This window comes from Acromyrmex echinatior, chromosome 8, assembly GCF_024713525.1.
Source record: "Acromyrmex echinatior isolate Ae372 chromosome 8, ASM2471352v2, whole genome shotgun sequence".
Classification (NCBI taxonomy): domain Eukaryota; kingdom Metazoa; phylum Arthropoda; class Insecta; order Hymenoptera; family Formicidae; genus Acromyrmex; species Acromyrmex echinatior.
The window spans coordinates 6,621,001-6,627,740 of NC_141859.1; the positions used below are offsets into that span (position 1 = coordinate 6,621,001).

General features: G+C 39.2%; 1 protein-coding gene across 1 annotated transcript in view; it reads right to left on the reverse strand.

Annotated features, from left to right (window-relative positions):
* PH4alphaEFB (prolyl 4-hydroxylase subunit alpha-1) overlaps positions 1–6,618 on the reverse strand; it is a 105,451-nt gene extending 98,833 nt beyond the window's left edge. Inside the window, exons 1-2 of the mRNA XM_011053384.2 lie at positions 6,505–6,618; positions 6,168–6,313 (exon numbers count right to left, since the gene is read on the reverse strand). The gene's annotated coding sequence lies outside the window, so the exon portion shown is untranslated. The remainder of the gene's footprint in view (positions 1–6,167; positions 6,314–6,504) is intronic.
* Positions 6,619–6,740: the final 122 nt, after the last annotated feature.

Below are 6,740 nucleotides of genomic sequence, written 5' to 3' on the forward strand. Positions count from 1 at the left end.
AAGTGGTATTTTACTTATCTTTTTATTGATTTTTTTTTAAATTTATTTACCAGAATTCACAATTAAAAAATCGTCTGTGTCTTTAAAATCCAACATTGTCGGTGAAAAGTTTAGAAAATCTTGGGAGTAAAAAACTTGATTGATATTAAAATTAGCTATGAATTCTTTTCCTTGTAGAAATCATGCAAAGATATTTACGTCGTTCTTATCTGTGCACACGTCACTCGGACTTCAATAGAAATAAAATGACTCCATCTCGTCTCGCATCCGTCAGTACGTTACAATGCAAGTACGTTTATACTCAATGCTTTAGAAAAAAATATTACATCGCGCGTTGAGAAGGAAACAGCCTGTACACTTTGGGGAAGAATAATTGGCTGAGTAGTCGAGAAGATTTGCTCGCGTCAAATAACATTTTACGCTAACATAGCAGAAAGGCGAAATTGTACAGAAATTAACACATATTGCAAACGGAACCGCAAAAAAAAAAGAGTATAACGTTTTTTCAGCTAATTTCGCACCTCGGCTGCGATTTGTTTCCCGATTGCGTCGGCCCAATCTCTCGTTCCGCACTCTTTTTTTCCATCGTTCCATGATCGAGGCGCGACGAATAAAACAGGAGTTTTTTTTTTGTCCACACAATCCGGACAAACGCAACCAGCCTAGATCGAGTCCCGGGATCCAATGAGAGCCGTTATTTACGAGCGAGCAGCAGCACGACGATGGCGTGCTTAAAATTTCTCGTCGTAAAAGCCTTGGCTGCACAGCGCGTTTTAAAGCTAGGAAGCGTACCGGGGGATGTTTATGAGAACGGGACGCTACGCGGCCCTTAACAAAACAGATTTTGACGTCGGGCATCGTGTCTTACAGTTGAGTGCTTATATATACGTTTAATTAACTTCCCAGTATTCATTCGGTATTCGCTGAATAAAAATATATTAGAAGGTATATTTAGAAGGTATTTTATATACAGGCTTCTATTATCTCTTTATAAAAGTAAAAATACTAAAAACATCATATATATATTTATATGTGTATGTATGTGTGTATATACGTGTACATTTAATACAGTCATCTTCAGTGATACAAAAATTAATTACAAATAGTCCAACACAGTTCATACAAAATTACATCCAAAAATTATGTTGCAGTAAAATAGTCAATAACAATGTTGTGTAAAATATGATGGACAAATGCGGTAAAATATTTTGATATTCTAACAACAAGTTTGAATTTTCAACATAATTATTTTGATAATAAAAATAGTTTTCAGATCTGTATTTAGTAAAATTGTAAATCTTTCAACAAAAATTGATGAAAATGTTTCTATATAATTTGATGATTTTAGTACGATATTTCTCATACATTTTAAGCAATCTAAATATAATTCGTGCAGGGCATTAAAACTTCTTACGAGTGTGATTATGCTTTCGAATGATAAAGGTTAGTATTTTAATAGAAAAAAACCCATGATTCCCGCGCGATCAAAGACTTATTACAAAGTTTCGTTACAGTAATTACTAAGGGTGGTGTACGTGTCACGCATGCAATTCTGCTTTCAGAGGAAGTGCGTGCAAGTTGTTCGTCACAAAAAGAACGATTTTATGGGGTTAAACTGGCTCGTAACAGGAAATTCTATCGTTTTGCTTCTGGTCGATATTCGCATGAATTACATGGCGCGACAAAAATTCTCGGCAAAATACTTTCGCGCCTTTGGTCTTATCATCAAAAAATATTTTTTAACAATCACACTATTACGTATTACGTATTTATAAACAGCTTACCGTATAAGTAAATAATTAGTCATGAAATCAACGATCGGTCAATCAATTAAATTTTATTTCTGCCAATCACCTTAATTTTGTATTATATTTACATCATAATTCAATTTATTTCTCGTGTTACAATATAATGTTCGTTAAATATAATTTTTTTTTTTAACAAAAGAGAATATATCTTTACACACTTGTTATTTACGATAAATAAAAGCTTTTATATTCCGTGATTACAAGATGTAAAAAGAAAATTGCGAAATCCGTACGATCGTTCGTAGGAAGCAACATGCTACAATTGCAACGAGATGCAAACGCCGTTAACGGTATCGCTCAAGGGGTTCCTTCTTTCTGACTTTAACATTTCGTGAAACTCACGAGCATGCACTTGACGACATGTAACGAACGCGCGAGAGAATAGAAACAACGAGGAGTGACACGTGCTGGAAAACGTAGGTTTCTCGATTCCGGGGCGGAAAAAAGGCGACGGAGAAAGGTAGAGTGGTTGAGCGAGCAGCGCGCGGAGAGAAGTTAGAAGAAAAAGAAAGAAATAAAGCGGCAAACGGTAAGCAAGGTCCCGACGAGGAATACGAGGACGTAAGCTCGTAGGGAGAGTACAGTGGCTCGTATTGTCGAGTTAAGCATAAAACAGAATGACCGTAACTGCGTCGAACGACTTTTCGCGCATTACGAAATTTTAAAAGCAATTCCCGCGCCGAATTACCGGCATCGTCCAAGCAACTTATAAACCGCGTGCCCTCTCATTTTTTTTTCTTTTTTTTTTGCGGAGTCTATGCACTTGAAATTTATAAATATATTAGCCATACGTCTCGCATGCGGAAAGACACGCGTGGGAAAAGGGAGGAAGCAAACGTAAAACATAAGAAACGTATAGCGAAAAACGGAGTGATAGAATGCGCTTCGTCGAAAAGCGTACGCAAACGTACGTTATTTCTTGTGAAAGTTTACATTTGATATTATTCGCAATAACTCTAACGTTACGTCGAGTCCGCAGTGACTCCAGAATGAAAATTATATATAGGATGACAACTCTCATAGCTGTCGCTATTCGCAATTGCTTTAGGAATTCATGAATAAAACGGAGATTTGCAGAACACGATATATGTTTCATATACAATTTTTGACGGTTGTGGAGAGGTGGATGCGATGAAGCAAAGTTCTTTATTCTCGCACATCCATCTCGATACAGCGATCGATGACAGAGTAGTCTACACTACATGTCAAAACTACTTCCTACAAATTGATTGTTTCAGTTATTTTTACAACTGGGACGTTTTACGAGACACGCGCGAGTGACATTTTCTCGTTCCAGCAAAAACGACAGTTATAAACGCCGAAAGTTCTGACACTTTTTTTACATTGTTTTATCCCAGTGTAAACATTTCTTCTTTTTTTTTCGCTAACCGCGTGAGGTTTGAAAAAAATATATTACGGAGTGTTGGACGAGCGGAAAAACGGAAGTTGATCTGCGGTTAACAAAATTCAAAAAGTTACTCCAACTTAAGGCGCACCGCGCTTTTCATTAAATATATATTACTAAACTTCGCCTCGGTAGCGTCAATTTGATGGTACCGTAAGTAATTTAGACGCAAATGTGAACTAATTTCTAGAAGAAAAAAGTGGACGGCAACTTTCAAACTTCTAAATAAGATGAGGAACCGAGAGTCGATGTCTTTTTGCAAGTTAAATATGTTCCGGTATATTAGACACTGCACACGCTTGCAGTGTACTCTGATAAAGTAAGAAGGGATTTCGAGTTCTACCTTGGAATACCCTAATTAAAGCAGATGTTTTCGGAGAATTATGATCCGCAGTTAAACCAAGAGAACATTACTTCTTTTTGTAAAATAAACATTTTCTCTCTTAGCTTAATTGTACATGAAAGTAGACTTGCGTCTCTTTCGAAACATCCATATATCATTTAGGATGTAAAAATGTCGAATGTAGAAATATGGCAAAATATAAGTATTACACGGAAAAACAGATTTGACTGAAATAATCTAAAAAATTTGGCCAGACAGAGCTGAAAATGATTTTGTTGGACCATCAAAATAATTATGTAGGAAACTCATAATGAGCGATGTTACAAAAAATTTTAATATTTTAGCAACCAGCTTGAACGTGCCATATAATTATTTTGATGGTCCAACAAAATTATTTTCAGCTCTGTATTTAACTAAATTTTTAGATACTTCAGCAAAATCATTCCCTTCCTATTTACAATAATTTCACAAAGAGAAATTTAATAATAAACAATTTCAACAGATTTTTTTCTCATTCCTGAAATTTCCCTTTCGTAATACAAGCTATTGTGTATGCGACATAATTACATCTCATCGAGTTTCGACGGCCGATGTGGCAAGGACGGTTTATTAGCAGAAACGTAACACGTGACATAATCGCAACTGCGGAACGATTTTCGTTCAAGGTTGATTATCTCTAGTCAACTGCAGGATGATCCCACGATTCATATCGCACGCGACGTGGAGCGCGTTATTGAAACGTAATAAGTGGGAAGGGGATCACGTGGCTGTCAATTATTATGGCATTATCGCAACGACGATTCGAACGATCGTCGTAATCGTGAACAACAAACACATCGTAGAAGCCATCCGCGTAAAACGAGCGGATCGTAAACCGTTTACGCGTATCGGACGCTTCTTTCGACGGAGACGTTACTCGCGCGCGCGCGAGATAAAAATTTCACACAACTGCACGAAGGAGGGGTCGCGATGCGGCCGCAAAAACGAGGACGGGTATTATTATCGCGTTTGAACCGCGACACGAGTCGCCCATCGTTCTTCGACAAACGATCGAAATGTGTTGCCTCGGCGACGAGGGACTCGTTGTCGGGCAACGTGTGCGTGGAAGCGTTCAAAGATAAACGGTGCCATATACAAAGGGGGGCAAAGGGGAGAGAGACCCCCGCGACTGTTCTCCGGGAAAAAAGTGACGCGGGTTTGAGGTCATCGGCACGTTGGCTTATGAACGCGTTGATACGACATTACGTCATTTCGACGCGGCGGCGAATGGACGATTCGTCATTTCAACTCGTTAAACCGAGTTCACATTCTAGATCTCGTCTCAACGATCGATCTTCCCCCTCTCGATAATCACGCGGGAATGCATCGATTCTTCTTCTTCAAGAGAGAGAGAGAGAGAGAGAGAGCAGCACAGAGTCATAAACACTTATTGCTAACGTAATCCGTTGAATTAAATAACATTTTGTTATTTATATGTGTCAAAATGTAAATTAACCCATTTCTACAGTTATTATTTTTAAATTTATTTTCCATATTAATGTGTTTGATAAATAATAAATTAAATTTGAATTTTAAATTTGAATAATAAATTAAATTTAAATCTGTAACATAGTTTTTTGAATTAAATTGTTTAACTCCATTTAGTCAGATTAAAGATATATTAAGTAAAAGTGCAGGCGATCTATAGATATGATTAAAAAAATAAGATATAATTTGACATTATAAATTTAATAGTATAAACAAATTAAAATAAAAGCAGGCATTGAAAGTTAAGCACAGATTATATTTTATACGTTACATTTACTTAAGGAGTCAATTATTTAAATCTTACGATATTCTGTACGTTTCGACTCCAACATTTTTAACGACAAATTAAAAATTGAGAACTGCAAATCAAAAACTACACGTTGGTGTTAAATGCTGTCAGGTAAGTCACGATTAAAACAAAATAAAGTTCAATCAGTTGAAAGACTAGATGGATATTTAATTTTATTTAACACTGTAAACTCGAGTTTTTGCACTACTAAATCATTTTTAACATTCGTCGAATCAATGAGATCAATGTGAAAAACTATTCGTAAATAAAAACCATTCAAACTGGCGAGAATGCACGCCGCCGATCGTGGAGTTCAGAGTAACAGTGAGTTTCGGAATGTCCTTCGCAACTATATTGCTTGGAGTAACGACTAATTTGCATGTTTACATCACTCGGGGGTCGTACGTGATTACCCCGCTGGCGAAATTGCCGCGTTTAATAACGGAATTTGCAATATTAATTGCGACACCAGCAATATCTACCTACGCGACTGTTTTACATTACTCGTAATCGACACCGCGCGCGCGACGTCGAATAACGGGGATTACTAATTAACGGTGGCACACTGTTAACGACATTAAATGCGGTAACGGCCATTCATCTCCTGAGAATGGTGCGCTATTCAAACTTTAGTATTCTGGTGCGCGAGAGAGCCGCGGACCATTTCGAGATGCGAACCCGGACGGTTTCGCATCGGCCGGCGCGATATCGCTCACTCATGCGTCACATTAGGCACGCGTTACGCGTTACGCGCGTGTGTTGTGTATGTACAGTCCGTAGAAAAAATTCACATACCTGTTCGATCACTTTCGCACGGGGCCGGCGATCAACTCGATGACAACAGGAGAACCTCCGGGAATCCGCAAGCTCCGGGACGACGGAGACGACGCCGAGACAACGCACAGGAAGTCCGGAAGGCTGGATCACTCTCTCGTTCACAACTGTTCACAACAGAACGGAGCAGCACATCAAATATGACAGTCTTACGACACGTCGTCCGGCTTACGGCCGACCGATAATGAAAAATCGATATCTCTCTCGCGCGATTTTGAAAGAGACGGGTCAAGTAAGTAAAGTTATCAAGCTATCTAGTAATTTTGCTATCGGGATTCCAGCCCGGTATGTCACGTACGCGTTAATCGCGCCTCGCTCGCTCGCCCGGCGACCCGGCTTCTCCAACCGTCCGAGCAGCACCAACCGAAGTCCGAACGCCTCGGAACGCGGTAGCCGACTGACGCGGGACGGATGCTGTGAGTGCTGCGACCGGTGTGCGTAGTCTTGCCGCGCGCGAGACTCCCCACTCACAGCAGTGCAGCGCGCCCCCTACCACTCACCCTCTTATCCTCTCCTTCTACCACCACTACGCCG